This window comes from Microcebus murinus, chromosome 1, assembly GCF_040939455.1.
Source record: "Microcebus murinus isolate Inina chromosome 1, M.murinus_Inina_mat1.0, whole genome shotgun sequence".
NCBI classification, from domain to species: Eukaryota; Metazoa; Chordata; class Mammalia; order Primates; family Cheirogaleidae; genus Microcebus; species Microcebus murinus.
In genome coordinates this window covers 156,732,084-156,753,017 of record NC_134104.1, presented here as the reverse complement: position 1 = coordinate 156,753,017, position 20,934 = coordinate 156,732,084, and the positions used below count along the sequence as shown (strand labels likewise).

Sequence of the window (20,934 nt, the reverse complement as noted above, 5' to 3'; positions counted from 1 at the left end):
TGGCTAGAGTGCCATGAAGTCAGTCTAGCTCACACCAACCTCAAACTCCTGGGCTCAAGCAATCCTTCTGCTTCAGCCTCCCAAGTAGCTGGGACTACAGGCATGTGCCACCATGCCCAGCTAATTTTTCTATTTTTGGTAGAGACGGGTCTCGCTTTTGCTCAGGCTGGTCTCCAACTCCTGTGCTCAAATGATCCTCCCACTTCGGCCTCCCAGAGCGCTAGCATTATAGGCATGAGCCACCACACCCAGCCAGTTGAACACTTTAAAATGGTGATTTGTGGTATGTAAATTATATTTTAAGAAAGAAGCCAGGGTAAAAGAGAAAGAGGGGAAGAGAGATAAGGGGAAGGGAGAAAGAAAGACTAAAGTTCCACAAGAAGACAAAAAAGTTAATAATTTTGCAGGGAAGACTTATAAAGGCTTCTCAGGAGGCAACAGATCTAAGTGTTAAAAGACAAACAGAGGCTGGGCGTGGTGGCTCACACCTGTAATCCTAGCACTCTGGGAGGCGAGGTGGGAGGATCATTCAAGGTCAGGAGTTTGAAACCAGCCTGAGCAAGAGCAAGTGCGAGACTTCATCTATACTAAAAATAGAAAGAAATTAATTGGCCAACTAAAAATATATAGAAAAAATTAGCTGGGTATGGTGGCGCATACCTGTAGTCCCAGCTACACGGGAGGCTGAGACAGAAGGATTGCCTGAACCTAGGAGTTTGAGGTTGCTGTGAGTTAGGCTGACTCCACGGCACTGTAACCAGGGCAATAGAGTGAGACTCTGTCTCAAATAATAAAAATAAAAAGAAACTCAGGACACTGTGTAGATGCAAGGATATTAGGTAGGAAGCTGTTGTAACAGTCTGGGTAAGAGGTGGTGAGACCCGGAACTATGGTAGTGGCAATAACAAAGGAGAAAAGAGGAAACATTAGAGACTACGGAGGTAAACCAGTAAGAGATTAATAGCCGACTGGGGTCTTTTAAGGGTAGACTTGCTCATGACTACCTCCCCAGTACCCATGTACCTGGTATATAGGAAGGACTCCATAAATATAATAGTAACCAAATTGCTAAGGCCAGACTTACAGAGTAAATAGAAGAGTAAAACAACAAATGAGCGTTATATCCACATCTAGGACAGAAAGTAAGGGTTTCAAAAAGGCACATTTTCCCCTGCCTTTAAAAAATAAATAGATAAATAAAATAAATAGATAAATAAATAAAATAAATAGATAAATAAAATAAATAAAAATTTTTAGAAAGGCATATCTGAGAGGCAGGCAGAGAATTAAGAGAGTGAAGGATCCTAGGAGCCAAAGTCAGTGTCTTCTCTTCAGCTGACACACAGATGTTCAATAAATGTCTACTGAGTAAACTGATGAATGAAGGCAGAATAAAGAAAAAATGTTTGAGCTTCCATATAGGTAAAGCATTGTGCTTTAAAGCACTAGGCACTTTATGCAGGAATAAATGAGATAACCTCAGGACAACCCTTCCAGATAGGATTGTCATCATTATCCTCACTACATTTCACTACAAGCTCATGAGAAAATGAGCTTGTGAATTGCCCAAGTTAAACAGCAGGTATCAGAGCCAGTATTAAAAATCAGGTTTTCTATATTAAGAAAGTATTGTTGGCTGGTTACATGGCTCCCAGCACTTTGGGAGGCTGAGGTGGAAGGATTGCATGAGGCCAGGAGTTTGGCTATAAACCCTTAGTTTGGCCAGGAAATCTAGTATTCACCCTTATGACCTAGCTTATTATGCTGGGCAATATAGCAAGACCTCATCTCTACAAAAAATTTAAACAGGCTAGGCATGGTGGCTCACACCTGTAATCCTAGCACTCTGGGAGGCTGAGGCGGGTGGATCATTTGAGCTCAGCTTGAGCAAGAGTGAGACCCTGTCTCTACTAAAAATAGAAAGAAATTAGCTGGACAACTAAAAATATATATAGAAAATACTGGCCAGGCATGGTGGCACATGGCTATAGTCCCAGCTACTTGGGAGGCTGAGGCAGAAGGATTGTTTGAGCCCAGGAGTTTGAGGTTGCTGTGAGCTAGGCTGACATCACAGCACTTTACTCAGAGAAACAGATTGAGACTCTGTCTCAAAAAAAAAAAAAAAAAAAAATTTTAAACAATTAGTGAGCATACTGGCATGTACCTGTAGTCCTAGCTAATGAGGAGGCTGAAGTGGAAGGATCACTTGGTTGAGCCCAGGAGTTCAAGATTACAGTGAGCTATGATCATGCCACTGCACTCCAGTCTGGGCAACAGAGAAAGACCCAACCTGTCTCTAAAAAAGAAAAAAGGAAAAAAAAAGAAAACATTGCTAATTTTTATTAGGGGAGAAAATAGAATGGTAGAATGATGTTTAAAAATACAATGTTCTCATTGTAGAGAGAGTTAGAGACACTCAGTGACAATGTCTGGGATTTAGTTTTAGCTTTAAAATACATCACCAACAACAAAAAAATGTGGGGAGCACATTGAAAGAAAATTGGGGAAGTGTTCATAATTGCTGAAATCGAATGATAGGTACATAAGAGTTCATTGTATTCTATTCTCTACTGTTATACATGTTTGAAATTTTCCATAATAAAATGTCCACTCATATGCAGCTTTCCTCCCAGCAAAGATGGTGGGAAGGAATGAGTTAGTCAGAACAAGGGAGAATAAACATAAAGGAAAAAAATCTTTGGTCCAGGAAACTAGGAACTTGCCTTAGAGATATTGTTCAGGAGAAATGTAGGGCCAGAAGCCAAACAACAAAGGATTAAGAGACATACAGATAAAGCAGTTGGTGAGGAAATTGCAATAAAATTGCACTTTAGATAAAACAGTTAGGGATAGGAAGGAGTGGGCTAGGGTGGCATGAGAGGAACAGAGCTGAGCAAAGTCACTGTGGATCTACCTTTTATGTAGGCAAAAACAAAAGATGAGGACAGTGAGGATAGGAAAGAGTACAGGAAAAGACTATAAAGGAGATAACTGATAAATCAAGGTTAAGGAAGAAACAAGAATAGATAGAATCCAATTGGAAGGGGTTAGCCTGGGAAAAAAATGAAAACCATCTCTTCTGAGAGGATGAATAAAAAGAAAATAAAATACTGAAACTGGAATGCACAAGGGGCTGTGTAATGTAACACTTAAGGATGCAGATTGTGACATTCAACTATCTGACTTTAATTCCAACTTATCATCACTCTCAGATTGACAGAAGTGAAGTGCTGTGTCTGGGGATAAGTATAGGCATATCCTGTTTTATTGTGCTTTGCAGATATTTCAATACTTATAAATTGAAAGTTTCTGACAACCCTGCATGAAGCAAGTCTATTGGCACCATTTTTCCAACAGCATGTGCTCACTTTTTGTCTCTGTTCACATTTTGGTTAATTCTCACAATATTTCAAACCTTTTCATCATTATTATTATTAATGTATCTGTTATGCTGATCTATGATAAGTGGTCTCTGATGTTACTATTGTAATTGCTTTAGGGTACCACAAACTGCATCCATATAAGATAGTGAACTTAACCAATAAATGTTGAATGTGTCTGACTGCTCCAGCAACTGGCCATTCCCCTGTCTGTCTCCGGCTTCTCTCCAGCCTCCCTATTCCCTGAGACACAACAATAATGAAATTAGGACAACTGCAGGGCATGGTGGTTCACACTTGTAATTCCAGCACTTTGGGAGGCTGTGGCAGGAGGATTGCTTGAGGCCAACAGATCAAGAACAGGTTGGACAACATAGCAAGACCCCATCTCTACAAACAAATTTTAAAAATTAGCCAGATGTGGTAATATGCACCTGTAGTCCCAGCTACTTGGGAAGCTTAGCCAAGAGGATCACTTGAGTCCAGGTGTTGGAGGTTGCTGTGAGCTGTGATTGTGCCACTGCACTCCAGCCTAGGCAATAGAGCAAGACCCTGTCTCTTTAAAAAAAAGGAAAAAGAAAATAAATTAGGCCAATTAATAACCCTACAATGACCTCTAAATGTTGAAGTGAAATAAAGAGTCACAGATCTCTCACTTTAAATCAAAAACTAGAAATGATTAAGCTCAGTGAGGAAGGCACATTGAAAGCCAAGAGAGGCCAAAAGCTAGGCCTCTTGCACCGATCAGTTAGCCAACTTGCGAATGCAAAGGTAAAGGTCTTGAAGGAAATTAAAAGTGCTACTCCAGTGAACACATGAATGATTTCAAAAAGCTAAAGAATTTTATTGCTAATATGGAGAAAGTTTTAGTGGTCTGGATAGAAGATCAAACTACCCACAACATTCTCTTAAACCAAAGCCTAATCCAGAGAAAGGCCTCTCAATTCTATGAAGACTGAGAGGCAAAGAAGCTGCAGAAGAAAGCTGGAAGCTAGCAGAAGCTGATTCAGAATGAGGTTTAAAGAAGTCATCTTCATAACATAAAAAAGAAAGGTGAAGCAGCAAGTGCTGATAGAGAAGCTATAGCATGTTATCCAGATCTAGCTAAGATCACTGATTAAGATGGCTATACTAAATAACAGATTTTCAATATAGATGAAACAGCCCTCTATTGGAAGGTGAAATCTAGGACTTTCATAGCTAGTGAGGAGAAGTCAATACCTGGCTTCAAAGATTAAAAGGACAAGCTGACTCTCTTGTTAGGGGCAAATGCAGCTGGTGACTAAGTTGAAACCAATGCTCATGTACCATTCTGAAAATCCTAGGACCCTTAAGAATTAGGCTAAATCTACTCTGCCTATGCTCTGTAAGTGAAACAATACAGCCTGGATGACAACACATCTGTTTTCAGCATGATTTACTGATTATTTTAAGCACACTATTAAGAATTACTGCTCGGCTGGGCGCAGTGGCTCACACCTGTAATCCTAGCACTCTGGGAGGCTGAGGCGGGCGGACTGCTCCAGGTCAGGAGTTTGAAACCAGCCTGAGCAAGAGCGAGACTCCGTCTCTACTATAAATAGAAACAAATTAATTGGCCAACTAATATATAGAGAAAAAATTAGCCGGCATGGTGGTGCATACCTATAGTCCCAGCTACTTGGGAGGCTGAGGCAGCAGGATTGCTTGAGCCCAGGAGTTTGAGGTTGCTGTGAGCTAGGCTGATGCCATGGCACTCTAGCCTGGGCAACAAAGTGAGACTCTGTCTCAAAATGAATTACTGCTCAAGGGACTCAGCCATGAGCGGTCAGCAGGCAATGCTATCAATAGTTAGGGGGATTCCTAAGAGGGGATTAGAAGAGTGCACCAAATATCCTCCATAAAATAGACATAAACCCAGCTTAGGTATGTATCTTTGACTAGATCAATTTGGCCAGAGTGATGCCCAGCATGGTGGCTCACGCCTGTAATCCTAGTACTCTGGGAGGCCGAGGTGGGAAGATTGCTCGAGGTCAGGAGTTCAATTTGGCCAGAGTGAAAAGTTGCAGAGTAATGGTAGAAAACAAGGATTGAGGGAATCCTTCCATATGTCTCCCACTGTCTACAGATTAAAGTCCTAACTCTTAAGCCTCATAGCCAAGGCTCTTCAGAGTCCTGCACCAACAGATTTCCCAGTCTTACTTCCCTGGATTCCATTTCATACACGCTACAGATGAATAATAAATAATCTGGTAAATTATTCAAAATTATAAGCCATTAAGAATGTCACCCCCAGATTTGGTGTGTGTATTTCTTACTGAGACCATTGTAGCAATATTAAATAATAAAGTCTTTAGAGAGTTGAAAAAAAAAAAAGAATTACTGCTCAGAAAAAAGATTCCTTTCAAAATAGTACTGCTCACTGACAATGCACTTGGTCACCCCCAAGAGCTCTGATGAAGATTTACAAGAAGATTAATGCTGTTTTCATGCCTGCTAACGCATTCATTCTGTGGATCAAGAATGGATCAAGGCCGGGCGCGGTGGCTCACACCTGTAATCCTAGCTCTCTGGGAGGCCGAGCTGGGCGGATCGTTTGAGTTCAGGAGTTCGAAACCAACCTGAGCAAGAGAGAGACCCGTCTCTACTATAAATAGAAATAAATTAATTGGCCAACTAATATATACAGAAAAAAATTAGCCGGGCATGGTGGCACATGCCTGTAGTCCCAGCTACTCGGGAGGCTGAGGCAGTAGGATTGCTTGAGCCCAGGAGTTTGAGGTTGCTGTGAGCTAGGCTGACGTCACGGCACTCACTCTAGCCTGGGCAACAAAGTGAGACTCTTGTCTCAAAAAAAAAAAAAACAAAAAAAAAACAATGGATCAAGGAATAATTTCAAATTTCAAGTCTTATTACTTAAGAAATATACTTCATAAGGCTATAGCTGCCATATATAGTGATTCCTAATCTGGGCACAGTAAACTGTAAGTCTTTTGGAAAGAATTCACCATTCTAGATGCCATTAAAAACATTCATGATTTCTGGGAGGTCAGAATATCCACATTAACAGGAGTTTCAAAGAAGTTGATTCCAACCCTCATGGATGACTTTAAGGGGTTCGAGACTTCAGTAGAGGAGGTAACTACAGATGTGGTGGAAATAGTAAGAGAACTAGAAGTGGGCCTGAAGATGTGACTGAATTGCTGCCATCATGATAAAACTTGAATGGAAGAGGAGTTGCTTCTTATGGCCGAGCAAGGAAACTGGTTTCTTGAGATGGAATCTACTCCTGATGAAGATGCTGTGAACATTGTTGAAATGACAAATAAGGATTTAGAATATTATATAAGCTTAGTTGATAAAGCAGTGGCAGGGTTTGAAAGGATTGACTCCAATTTTGAACTAAGTTTAGCTAGGCACAGTGGCTCATGCCTTAATCCCAGCTACTTGGGAGGCTGAGGTAGAAAGATCTCTTGAGGCCAGGAGTTTGAGACCAGCCTGAACACACAGTAAGATCCCATCTCTAAAAAAAAAAAAAAAAAAAACTGTTTTTATTTTAATTAGCTAGGCATGGTGGCATAGCAGTCCCAGCTTCTTAGGAGGCTGAGGTGGGAGAATTGCTTGAATCTAGGAGTTCAAAGCTGTAGTGAGTTATGATCGTGCCACTGTATTTCAACAGCCTGAGCAACAGAGCATGGCCCTGTCTCTAAAAAAGAAAGAAATAAGTTCTACTGTGAGTAGAAATACTATCAAACAGCATTTCATGCTACAAAGATATCTTCCATGAAAGGAAGGGTCAATAGATGCAGCAAACATTGTTGTCTTATTTTCAGAAATTGCCACAGCCACCCCATAGACTGTAGTAGTGTGTAAACATAACTTTTATATGTACTGAGAATCCAAAAAATTTGTATAACTTTATTGTAATTTTTGCTTTATTGTGGTGGTCTGGAACTGAACCTGCAATATCTCCAAGGTATGCCTGTATATGTGAGCTATTGTAATTGTCATATGCAAAGTTAATCTCCTTAATAGTCAAACAAGTCTATTTTTGTCTATCAACAAAAATACATTAATCCAGGCCGGGCGCTGTGGCTCACGCCTGTAATCCTAGCTCTTGGGAGGCCGAGGCGGGCGGATTGCTCAAGGTCAGGAGTTCAAAACCAGCCTGAGCGAGACCCCGTCTCTACTATAAATAGAAAGAAATTAATTGGCCAACTGATATATATATAAAAAATTAGCCGGGCATGGTGGCGCATGCCTGTAGTCCCAGCTACTCGGGAGGCTGAGGCAGAAGGATCGCTCGAGCCCAGGAGTTTGAGGTTGCTGTGAGCTAGGCTGACGCCACGGCACTCACTCTAGCCTGGGCAACAAAGCGAGACTCTGTCTCAAAAAAAAAAAAAAAAAAAATACATTAATCCAGCAGAAACATTGGCAAAGGACATACAAAGAATAAATATTTGTGAAATAAACACATGAAAAGATGTCCATTCTCCTTAATAAGAAAATAAAAATAAAAATTAGGGCCAGGCGCGATGACTCATGCCTGTAATCCTAGCACTCTGGGAGGCCAAGGCGGGCAGATTGCTCCAGGCCAGGAGTTCAAAACCAGCCTGAGCAAGAATGAGACCCGTCTCTACTATAAATAGAAAGAAATTAATTGGCCAACTAATATATATAGAAAAAATTAGCCAGGCATGGTGGTGCATGCCTGTAGTCCCAGCTACTCGGAAAGGCTGAGGCAGCAGGATTGCTTGAGCCCAGGAGTTTGAGGTTGCTGTGAGCAAGGCTGATGCCATGGCACTCACTCTAGCCTGGGTAACAAAGCAAGACTCTGTCTCAAAAAAAAAAGGAAAAAAAAAATTAGTTATCTAGGCTTCAAATTGGCAGATTTAAATAATGTTCAGTGATAGAGAAGAAATATAAATTGATACTACCTTTTGAAAGTAATTTGATAACATCTAACAAAATTTTAAACATGTATAACCTTTGACACAGAAATTCCACATACAGCAATTTATCTTAAAAAGTAAACAAAGTGGCCGGGCGCTGTGGCTCACGCCTGTAATCCTAGCACTATGGGAGGCCGAGGCAGGCGGATTGCTCAAGGTCAGGAGTTCAAAACCAGCCTGAGCAAGAGCGAGACCCCGTCTCTACTATAAATAGAAAGAAATTAATTGGCCAACTGATATATATATAAAAAAATTAGCCGGGCATGGTGGCGCATGCCTGTAGTCCCAGCTACCCGGGAGGCTGAGGCAGAAGGATCACTCGAGCCCAGGAGTTTGAGGTTGCTGTGAGCTAGGCTGACGCCACGGCACTCACTCTAGCCTGGGCAACAAAGTGAGACTCTGTCTCAAAAAAAAAAAAAAAAAGTAAACAAAGTATAGAAAGATGTACACAAAAAAGTATACAAAGATATATGTAGAAGTGACAAGATGCTTGTAACTGCAAAGAAATAGAAACAAATGTCTATTACCAGTCCACTAGAAGAATAGATACAAACATACAATGTAATATCATATAACTATTAAAAAATACCACAGAGGCTGGGCGGGAGTGGTGGCTCATGTCTGTAATACTAGCACTCTGGGAGGCCGAGGTGGGAGGATCGCTTGAGGTCAGGAGTTTGAGACCAGGCTGAGTAAGAGCAAGACCCATCTCTACTAAAAATAGAAAGAAATTAGCTGGACAACTAAAAATACATAGAAAAAGTTAGCCAGTCATGGTATCGCATGCCTGTAGTCCCAGCTACTAGGAGGATAAGGCAGAAGGATTGCTTGAGCCTAGGAGTTTCAGGTTGCTGTGAGCTAACATGACACCATGGTACTCTAGCCTAGGCAACAGAGCAAGACTCTGTCTCAAAAAAAAAAAAAAAAAACGATACCCTTAGCACTCTGGGAGGCTGAGGTGAGAGGATTGCTTGAGCTCAGGAGTTCAAGACCAGCCTGTGCAAGAGCGAGACCCCATGTCTACTATAAATAGAAAGAAATTAGCCAAACAACTAAAAATAGAAAAAATTAGCTGGGCATGGTGGCACATACCTATAGTCCCAGCTACCTGGGAGGCTGAGGCAGGAGGATGGCTTGACCCAGGACTTTGAGGTTGCTGTGAGCTAGGCTGACGCCAGGGCACTCACTCTAGCCTAGGCAACAAAGTGAGACTCTGTCTCAAAAAAAAAAAAAAAAAAAAAAATTATACATAGGTACATCCTAAACCTGGAAAAATACCTAAGATAAAAGCATTTAATGGGCCGGGCGCAGTGGATCATGCCTGTAATCCTAACACTCTAGGAGGCCGAAGAGGGTGGATCACTCGAGGACAGGAATTTGAAACCACCCTGAGCAAGAGTGAGACCCCCGTCTCTAGTATAAATAGAAAGAAATTAATTGGCCAACTAATATATATAGAAAAAATTAGCTGGGCATGGTGGCGCATGCCTGTAGTCCCAGCTACTTGGGAGGCTGAGGCAGTAGGATTGCTTGAGCCCAGGAGTTTGGGGTTGCTGTGAGCTAGGCTCACACCACGGCAGGCACTCACTCTAGCCTGGGCAACAAAGTGAGACTCTGTCTCAAAAAAAAAAAAAAAAGAAGAAAAAAAAAAATTAGCTGGGCCTGGTGGCGCATGCCTGTAGTCCCAGCTACTCGGGAGGCTGAGGCAGCAGGATCGCTTGAGCCCAGGAGTTTGAGGTTGATGTGAGCTAGGCTTACACCACGGCACTCACTCTAGCCTGGGCAACAAAGCGAGACTCTGTCTCAAAAATAAATAAATAAAAGCATTAAATGAAAAAAAAAGCCAATTACAGAAAAATAGACATATTATGATACCATTTCTGTAAAAAGAAATTATTTTATCTTACACACATATACATACAACTGTTAGCATGCACAGTGGTAAAAAATCTGGATAAATATAGACCAAATTCTTAATGGTTAACACCAAGATGTGCAATTATGTGTTCCTTTCTCTATTTAAAAACATCTGAATATTACTGTATTCATATATTACTAGTATAACAAGGGGGAAAAGTCAAGGACTTTCCAAAAGCAAGAGTCTGAATGATGAATGTATGGTGATAGAAAGGAAGGGGAAAACATGAGGTAGCACAAGCCCTAAAATGAGATCATAGGTCCAGGGCCTGAGGAAAATGAGCTGCCAGGGGAAATGGGACCATTAGGAGGCAGCACAGGAGTACCGTGAGGGACAGAGAGAGCTCAACTCAAGTGAGGCAGTGGGAACTGCCAGCAACCAAAACAGCACATTTTCTTGACTCCCCAGAAACACAGAGCAAGGGCAGGCTAGGAGCAGTGAAAGCAGCCAGGGAAGAGAATTCACGGATGGCAACTGGTATTGCAGGCAGAGAAAGCCAGGGAGGCAAAGGATTCTAAGACCTGGAAAAGGCAGCCCTGAAACTGTGGACCAGGGCCAACCAGCAACCAAGGTAGGAGACAAATGGATGAAACACAGGGAGAGAAAGATGGAGAGATGGAGTGTGGGAGACAGTGGTACTGGAAGGCACACTGAGAGCAGAGTATACACTCAAGCCAGAATCATACTCAGAGGATTCTTTCCCAAACTTCCATTTTTCTTCTAATTTCTATACAACATCACCTTAGCCTGGAAGACCCCTACTTATGTTATGGGCCTCAATTGCAAGATCATCTCCACCTGATTCTGGTTTTTCTCTTGACTACTAAGTGATCTGTGAGGAAGGAGGAGTAACAGCAGAGATGACATTATCTTTTTTGTGTATATCCTCTATTGGCCAGGAGCCTGGAATAAGGGGTGACTTTCACCCCAAACTGAAGCCCTAACAATATCCTATGAGGACATAAAAAGGGCCCTAAATATAGAATCAGAAAACACGCATTAAGTCCCAGCTTTTCTTCTTATTGGCTCTATGCACTTGAAAGCAAGCCACTTCACCTCTTTGGGTTTGTTTCCTCATCTGTACAATGGGGATGTCTGCTTCACATGATTGTTAGGAGGATGAAGTAAATATACATGAAAGTGTCTTATAAAATATAACATCATACACATACAAAGTATACTTGTAGTAAAGCAAACATTTTTCATTTCTACCTAATATAACTATTCACCGATGGTACTATGAAACCATCAAGGAAGTGCTAGCACCTCCAATGTGCCTTAGCTGGCTGAAATTTTCCATGTTTTTATTGCTTCCAACCTGTATTATAACAACTTCTTTCTAATACTTCAACACTACCCACAAAAATGCCTTCAATTTAACAGCTGCTGCCAAATTTAAAGTGCCTTATGCTGGGAGGCAGAGGCAAGAGGATCACTCAAGGCCAGGAGTTCGAAACCAGCCTGAGCAAGGGTGAGACCCCATCTCTATTAAAAATAGAAAGAAATTAGGCTGGGCGCAGTGGCTCACGCCTGTAATCCTAGCACTCTGGGAGGCCGAGGCGGGCGGATTGCTCTGCTCAAGGTCAGGAGTTCGAAACCAGCCTGAGCTAGAGCAAGACCCCGTCTCTACTATAAATAGAAAGAAATTAATTGGCCAACTAATACATATAGAAAAAATTAGCCGGGCATGGTGGCACATGCCTGTAGTTCCAGCGACCTGGGAGGCTGAGGCAGCAGGATCGCTTGAGCCCAGGAGTTTGAGGTTGCTGTGAGCTAGGCTGACGCCATGGCACTCACTCTGGCCTGGGCAACAAAGTGAGACTCTGTCTCAAAAAAAAAAAATAGAAAGAAATTAGCTGGACAACTAAAAATACATAGAAAAAATTAGCTGGGCATGGTAGCACATATCTGTAGTCCCAGCTACTCGCAAAGCTAAGGCAGAAGGATTGCTTAAGCTCAGGAGTTTGAGGTTGCTGTGAGCTAGGCTGATGCCACAGCACTCTAGCCCAGGCAACAGAGTGAGACTCTGTCTCAAAAAATAAATAAATAAAGTCCCTTATGTTTTGCCTCAGTTTTTCCTTTTTATCTCATATCAATTTTTATCTTTAACCTAACTATAGTTACTTTTCATGCTTCCTTTTCTGCAGTCTACTATGCTTATCACTTGCATGAAAGACTGCATTATGTACACTTTGATAAGCTTCCTAACACCCAGCCTTCAGTAGGATTTCTATGTGGTCAGATCAACCATAAAAACTAAATCAAAGTAATTTAGATAATACACTCTTCTCAAGTTATTTTACCACTAAGAACCAAGAAGGTGACTGAGTAAAGTGGCATAATTCTATAATTTCTAGGTAAGTAAGTCAGAATACATAGCCTCCTGACTAATAATTAATATATCAGAGGTTTTTTTTGTTTTTGTTTTGTTTTGTTTTAAGACAGGGTCTTGCTCTGTTGGCCAGGCTAGAGTGCTGTGGTATCAGCCTAGCTCACAGCAACCTCAAACTCCTGGCCTCTTAAGCAATCCTTCAGCCTAAGCCTCCCGTGTAGCTGGGACTACAGGCATGCGCCACCATGCCCGGCTAATTTTTCCTATATATTTTTAGTTGTCCAGCTAATTTCTTTCTATTGTTAGTAGAGACAATTCAAATTCCTGAATAAAGTTTGGTCAAATAATCTTATTTCCTGAATATGGTGACACTGAGCTCAGCTAAGTCTTCAAAAGGCTCACAATCCAGTAAAAGTCACAACATCCTAGTGTTCAATCCATTACCCATTCTCAGCAGGTGCCAGCTCACCAGTAGTTGTCTGGATACCCTGTGGCCCAAACTGACTAGTCACTTCTTCACCTGAGGATAAAATGCTCAGAGCAGTAAATGGCCAACAGAAGATCTAGAAAATACCAACGAAGAACTGTCATATTCTCTCCCCAAGGAAATGTCTGTAAGACTCTAAGAAAGCAAATAATGCCCCCCAGCCTAAAAATTATGAACATATGGATAAGTAACACATTTCACAGCAAAGTGTTGCCTTTAGCAACCTGGAAATGTAGAGGCAGAGGCACTGCTTCAGCCAGCATCAGATACAGCCATGAAGTCAGAATGCTCATCACATTACCAGCTCTCCAAGGAATGATTTCCTGTCATATATAAGCAGAGGTCATTCATTTGTTCACTCAACAAACATTTGCCAAGCAGCTACTCTATGCCAGAAATGGTTAGGTGCTGGGATATAAAGATAAACAAGACAAGTCCTGCTCTCATGTAGGTCACAAGCTAGGCACAGAAAACACACAAAAATACCCAAACTTAACAGTACAGCATGATTATGAAAGAAGCTTGCACAAATTGCATGCCATACTAAGGACAGGCATTCAGCTAAACCTGGAAGGAATCAAGGAAGGCTTTTATTAAAATAAAGTGGTATGGGCCGGGCACTGTGGCTCACGCCTGTAATCCTAGCTCTTGGGAGGCCGAGGCGGGCGGATTGCTCAAGGTCAGGAGTTCAAAACCAGCCTGAGCAAGAGCGAGACCCCGTCTCTACTATAAATAGAAAGAAATTAATTGGCCAACTGATATATATATAAAAAAAAAATTAGCCGGGCATGGTGGCGCATGCCTGTAGTCCCAGCTACCCGGGAGGCTGAGGCAGAAGGATCACTTGAGCCCAGGAGTTTGAGGTTGCTGTGAGCTAGGCTGACGCCAAGGCACTCACTCTAGCCTGGACAACAAAGCGAGACTCTGTCTCAAAAAAAAAAAAAAAAAAAAAAAAAAAAAAAAAAAAAAAAAAAAAAAAAAAAAAAAAAAAATAAAGTGGTATGTACTCCCATCAAACTGGTGTTAACTGATCAATACTTAAGTGCACATATAGTAATAACATTCATGGGGTGTCGGGCAGATGGAAAGGGGGAGGAGGGGAGAGTATATACATACCTAATGGGTGCAGTGTGCACCATCTGGGGGATGGACACACTTGAAGCTCAGGTGGGGAAAGGCAATATATGTAACCTAAACATTTTACCCCTGTAATATGCTAAAAAAAAAAAAAAGAGAGAGAGAGAGAGAGAGAGAAGAGAAGAAGGTGATACCTGAACTCCTGGTTCAAGCCTCATAGAGTCAGCCAAGCACTAGAATGGGGAGCAAAATTAGCAGAACGAATAGCCTGAGCATGCTGGGATCTTCAAGGCATTCAATATAACTAAGCTGCATGTGCCAGAGGAATTATAGTAGAGGAGAAACTAGAAAGGAAAATATAGAGGAAGCAGGTCATAAAGGTTCTTATGAGATGCTGAAGCAGAAACATGCTAAGGGTCTAGACTCTAGATCAGGGGTCCTCAACTTTTTAAAAAGGGGGTCAGTTCACTGTCCCTCAGACTGCTGGAGGGCCAGACTATAGTTAAAAAAAAACTATGAACAAATTCCTATGCACACTGCACATATCTTATTTTGAAGTAAAAAAACAAACAGGCAAAAACACCTGCATGTGGCCCGCGGGACACCTGCTCTAGATGTTCATGTTATTTTGAGGCCAGAGGAATATTATTTACTCTTTTTTTTTTTTTTTTTTTTGAGACAGAGTCTCACTTTGTTGCTCAGGCTAGAGTGAGTGCCATGGCGTCAGCTTAGCTCACAGCAACCGCAAACTCCTGGGCTCAAGCAATCCTCCTGCCTCAGCCTCCCGAGTAGCTGGGACTACAGGCATGCGCCACCATGCCCGGCTAATTTTTTGTATATATATTTTTAGTTGGTCAATTAGTTTCTATTTTTTTTAGTAGAGACAGGGTCTCGCTCAGGCTGGTTTCAAACTCCTGACCTCAGGCAATCGACCCGCCTCAGCCTCCCAAAGTGCTAGGATTACAGGCGTGAGCCACCATGCCCAGCCATATTAGATACTCTTAACTGGAATTAAAGACCATTCTGAATGGAGAGGGGATTTGACTAGGGCAAGACTGGAATGAATTTAGGGTCCAGTTATTTCAAATTACTTCTGGCCTCTCCTTAATTTTCTCTTGAATATTAACAGCACTTTTTTTTTCCTCTCACAGGCAGAAAAAACTGAACAATTCTATAACAAAGCCTGTGAACCTTCTGTTCATTAAAAACATGTCTGAACAGAGTGCTAGATTCTATCAAAGTAGTCCCAATTAGAGAAGGATGACAAATCTCTCCAGCATCTGAAGCCTTCCTGGCAAAAACACCAAAGCCAGGTCTCTGATACTACCAGAAGAAAGCTAAAGAAATATCTTGATCAAGAACCATACAGAGGCTGGATGCGGTGGCTCACACCTGTAATCCTAGCACTCTGGGAGGCTGAGGCGGGAGGATAGCTTGAAGTCAAGAGTTTAAGACCAGCCTGAACAAGAGCAAGACTCCATCTCTACTAAAAATAGAAAACAAATTAGCCGGGCAACTAAAAATACAAAAAATTAGCCAAGCATGGTGCACGCCTATAATCTCAGCTACTTGGGAGGCTGAGGGAAGAGGATGGCTTGAGTCCAGGAGTTTGAGGTTACTGTGAGCTAGACTGATGTCACGGCACTCTACCCAGGGCAACAAAGTGTCTCAAAAAAAAAAAAAAGAAAAAGAAAAAAAAGAACTATACAGAACACCATGCTGCCTGCCACAGTCCAGTGTTCTGCCAATGGGAATGCCCACTGTTCCCAAACAAGGACATGTCAAACAGTTTCCTCCTGGCTTCTCCATACAAACTGCCAGGAATAAAACCAGCGCCAGCAATGACCTTGGACTTTATAGTGCAGACTCCTGCCTACCAGTACTGAATAAAAACTACCTCAACAATTCCTTCACCTGTCCAGAGTGCCACCAGGTGCAGACAAACAGCTGCCTTTCTCACCAGACAAGGACCAAGCCCCTCATCCTGCATAGCACCCAGCAACTTTCTTACTACAAATACTACTAAGACTAGTGGCTGCTATATACTAATACACACTAAATACTACTAACAGGCAGCACTGACCAGCCCCGAAGCAGCAGGCCCTCATCTCCAATCCTCACTACAACCTGCAAAGATTATATCAGCCCCATTTTACAGATAGAAAAACAAAACAAAAATCAAAGCTCAGAGAGGTTAACAGCTTACCTGCTCAAAAAGTGAGCAGGAAACAAAAGTGGGATAACTCCAAAAACTCTTCCTATTGTACTAGGCAGCTTTCAGAATTTTTCCAAAGAAATCAAAAACCCTAAGCCTTATTTCCAAGAGTTTGTGAAGTTGATCCATTTGAAAAGAGTTAACCAAAAACATTTCTTTAAGCAAACACTTGGCCTTCAAAGCAACAAATGAACCAGTTTTTATTTTCTTTGATCAAGTAAATAGCCCAGATGAAAAATGAGAGATATTTCAAGGAATTTATTTATTATCTAAGTGCCTTGATTTTAAATGTCTTCACTTATTTTTGGCTAAGATATATTTACAAAGAGAGAAGTGAGCAAAGGGCAAAATCTTCATTTTACAGAATGAAGATTAACAAAGAAAAAAACATTCAGGTTTACCTTATATTTTATGCAGTAAAAATTAAGAGGCAAGTGACTTCAAATAGACTCAGCCTTACCTCAATCTTAGGCCTCCTGTTCCAAGGGACAGTAATTCAAGCGATCAGCAGACACTCCCAGCCTACATACAGTGAACCAGACATAGGAGGTAAGCAACGCCTTCATGCTCCCAAAACCACAGTAGGAAGGAGAGTGTGATGGCTTCCTGGGGAACCTGAACACATATATAGTATTTGTAAATCACCGCTCATCGAGACACACAACGAACAGAAGTACTTAAATTTAACAGGTGTATTTAAATAAAATAATGCAAAAACAACCCCAGACCAATGTGAATACACAGTTATAGCTAAACTTTTTCCATAGAAATATGTAGAGACAATCAATTGTCACTAGACAAAATTAATACATTATAAAAACTTTATCCAATGGCTTTGCTGATTAAAAGTTTGATATACCTGAATCACTTCTACTTTTAATTTCTAATTTTTTTTTCCTTCCATAGGCTCACCTACAGAAACCTTGTTACAACTTTTACTTCCTCTAAATAGTCAATTTCTTTCTTCACAGACCTACAGCGACCTCTGAATTAGGAACTACCACTATCAAAACATCAAAAATAGCATTGCCATTGTGGAGGTGCCTAACACAGTGCCTGACATAATGCAAAAGATTCTGGTCTATGAAAGAATGGATGTGAAATGAAAGAGAGAGAGGGAGAGAATATACTATTGAAGGAAAATAATTTTTTAAAGCTTAAAGGAAAAAAAGAATGCCTAGAATAACTAAAACTATCAGCACAACTACAAATAATCAGAATTACCTCACATCTCACATAAAAATTTATATTAGACTCAAATTAGGCTGTACCTTCTACCATTCTAAACTCAGAAGGTACAATGATTTTTTTTTTTAGATTTTTTTTTATTTCGGCATATTATGGGGGTACAGATTTTAAGGTTTCAATAAATGCCCATTTCCCCCCCTCCCCCCAGGTACAATGATTTTGATGCTGTTTTTGTTCATGTAGGGCCTCCTTTAATATCTTATCTTCAGACAAAACACCAACTTTTGCCTGAATAATACATACAGAGCTCTGGCCCACAGCTGTAAGCTTCAGAGTGGAGTTTGCACACTGTCTTTCAGTGATACAGATTGTCACAGGGAGACACAGTGTACAGAAATTCGCCGAAGATGGATAACACTTCTAGTGAAGACACTGTCCTGTGAGCACAAACAAGAGTGCTGAAACTGAAATGACAATCACTAAGATTTAACAGACTGAACATAATCACTTCGTGGCAGTAAGAAAAAATGAAATTTCATGGACTTAGGGATGAAAAGAGCTTTTAACAACATAGACTGCTAGGGTTTTCATATACCTCCCTAGAGCTGCACACATTAGACAATGGCACACAAATTAGTGAAAAAATCTTTTAATTTAGATTTATAAGAATTGGACTGAAACCCCCTAGAATTTACATATGATAGAGTCTTATGTTTGTCTGTCATTACAAACAATAGCCACAGCACTGAAAAGAAAGTATGAGTCACAATTCAAAAAAAAAAAAAGAAGGAAAAAAAACCAAACAGAGAAAAGCTATGGATCCAAATGCCACAAGGAAATTCCTTACTTAAAATATTGTCAATGACAGCCACCACTCTGACTTGGAGTAAGAAGGAAAGGTCTACAATTGTCCTCTACTCAGGAACAAACTCATCTGGCCCCCTAACACCCCCTCCAGTCTCATCCACCTCAATGTCCAGCCACCAACATAGTCAGCCACATTTGCTAGCAAGCGACAGAAATCCTAACACATCTGAGTCACCCACTCCCCCGCAGTAAGAGGTCATTCTCCGTCAGGAAGCCCACTCTGCAAGATTCCCTTGTTCATCTCCCAGGCTGCCACCATGACCCACATAAAGCTGATTCTCCAATCTCAGCAGCCTACAAACCTTCCTCTACACTTCCCAAATGACAACTCCCACCGGCCTCACCCTAAAGCCAAGGCAGCCAGCACATATTCACTCCTCCTGTGATAAGTTCCTTACCTGAAAACCACACCTTGCCAGGGTGCATGTGGGCCTGGGAGGATCCAGCTCTTTACTCTCCTGTGCCCAGCTGAGCTCCTGCCTTTCCAGGAACTAATCACCAGTTACTTAGAGAAGCTATACTCTCACTGTCTCTCTTCTCCCCCAATCTGACCCCAGTCTGCCAATTCCCAGACCTCGGGAGATTAGTGGGGAAGCGCCTTAGGAACCAGGGACAAAATTCCAAACACTTCCCCCTCCCCCCAACGCGCACACACCCCGTCATGGTCTGCCTCCCAGGCACCAGCATCAAGCGCTAAGAGCGCACAGCCACTACAGTTAAGTCCCCTCAGAGTGCCCCTATGACTCCCTTCCTTGGCTACAAAATCCCCAAATATCAATCCACAGAGCCCCCGGGTCGAGACCAAGAACCCAACCAAGCCTCTGACCACTATAGAGTTTCTCAGGTCGGACCCAGTGCCCCCAACACCCGGGTCGCAAGGACCGTCTTGCTGCCCCAGGCCGCTGCATGCCAGGGGCCCGGGCCGCGTCCCCACTCGGTCCCCATTGTTGCGGATCCAGGCGGCCCCAGCGGGGAGCCGGGAACCGGCACCAGCTCTCACCTCCCGCGCCGGGTTTCCGGGCCGCACCGGACCTGGCAGGGCCGAAGGACCTCAGGTTCCGCTCCGCCCGGCTCGGCAGCGTCTGCGGTGGCGGTGGTGGGGGTGGTGGCTGGGGCGGGAAGCTGCCGGCCAGGCCCGGGCGCCGCGGGCTGGCCCTGGCCGAGCGTCGGTCTTCTCCGGCGGCGGCGCTCACAGCCTCCTCTCACTGTCCGCGCCAGAAAGCGTCCCCCTCCCGGCCCGCACTCTGGGCCTCCGGGTTGGGAACACACGCCACCGACAGGCAAGTTCCGCTAAGAGCCAACCAGAAGCTGTTCTTCCCCAGCACCGGGTATACGGCAATTCCTTCTTGGATAGAGCTGTTTATCTACTACAGAGGACCGTTTCAGGATTGAATGAGACACGGAAATCCCAGGCCAGAATCTGCCTAGGAATGGTTCCAGGGGTAGGTCCAATGGAATGGCTTTGCACTCCTCAGCCATCAGCGAGACACGCTGACCACTTGTAGTGCCTCAGTTGAGCCTTCGTTCCTCCTCATTTCTCACTTGGGGATAATCCAGGAGGTTGTTAGGATTGAATGAGATGATACAAATACCTGGGGCAGAGATTTGGGGCTCTACGTTGGGGCATGATCATTGTCGATGTTGCCAATTATTATTGCTCCTACTACCATAGCTTGTGTTCAGCCCTCAAGAGCCCCTGAAATTGTGTGCACCATGTAACTCTCACCTTTTCCCCCACCCTCTATCCCTGCTTCCTTTTGACTCTAGCTGTCTTCAGAATTTTCTAGAAGAGAAGCAGAAGCAAAAAGGCGCTCTCTTGATCTTTGACACTCAAGCGAAGGTTAAGGATGCAGGTTCTCCTCCCTCGAGTTGGGAATCATTGCCATGTTACTGATGAGAATGTATTAGCTCTCTCCAGTACAGCCTCAGGTTCTCTTTCTTCTCCTCCTCCCAAGAAGTGAATGTTGACAAATGATTTTTTAAATTACAAAAGTGGTCCTTTTTTAGAAAGTTTTGTTTTCCTCACAAAATCAAGAAAATAAAAATCCCCACTTCCCTTTTCTTCTAGGCCTCCACACCTCTAGATACCAGACACGGTTATTTTCAGAGCAAATTAGGTTATAAAAATATAAGTGTGTTTTCCCAAACTATCAATGGGAATTTAGATCTGGAGACGATGCTCTAAAAAAAATAGCTTTCGCATATCTCAAATTTTCCATTCTTACTTACCCTTGGCTTCTGAGACTCAGGAAATTTTGCCTTGATACCTTTTTCCCTTGTCTGAAGCTATGCTCCAGAAAGGCTCTAATATCAGTCCCTTGCATTTGAATTAAATTTTATCACTGTGCCACACATATACACACCTGGATTTTCATTTATTTTATCTTCTGGAAGTAATGAAAGGTCTCTGCCTGTCTAAAAACATTTTGGTATCCTTCTGGAAACAGTAGGCTCATGGGTTAGAAAATAGCACACTCTAAGCCTTTGATGGCCCCTGCTTCCTTAAGTAAGAGGAACTTCATCCTAGGCTTTGGGAGGG

At 42.4% G+C, this 20,934-nt stretch overlaps 1 protein-coding gene across 2 annotated transcripts in view; it reads right to left on the bottom strand.

The window, feature by feature from the left end:
• Positions 1 to 19,568, bottom strand: part of RAD54L2 (RAD54 like 2) — a 120,788-nt gene extending 101,220 nt beyond the window's left edge. The window contains exons 1-2 of one of the 2 annotated variants that reach the window (XM_012771424.3): positions 19,396 to 19,568; positions 16,801 to 16,955 (exon numbers count right to left, since the gene is read on the bottom strand). The gene's annotated coding sequence lies outside the window, so the exon portion shown is untranslated. The remainder of the gene's footprint in view (positions 1 to 16,800; positions 16,956 to 19,395) is intronic. The other variant, XM_012771439.3, reaches the window with a different exon arrangement.
• Between the last annotated feature and the right edge of the window lie 1,366 nt (positions 19,569 to 20,934).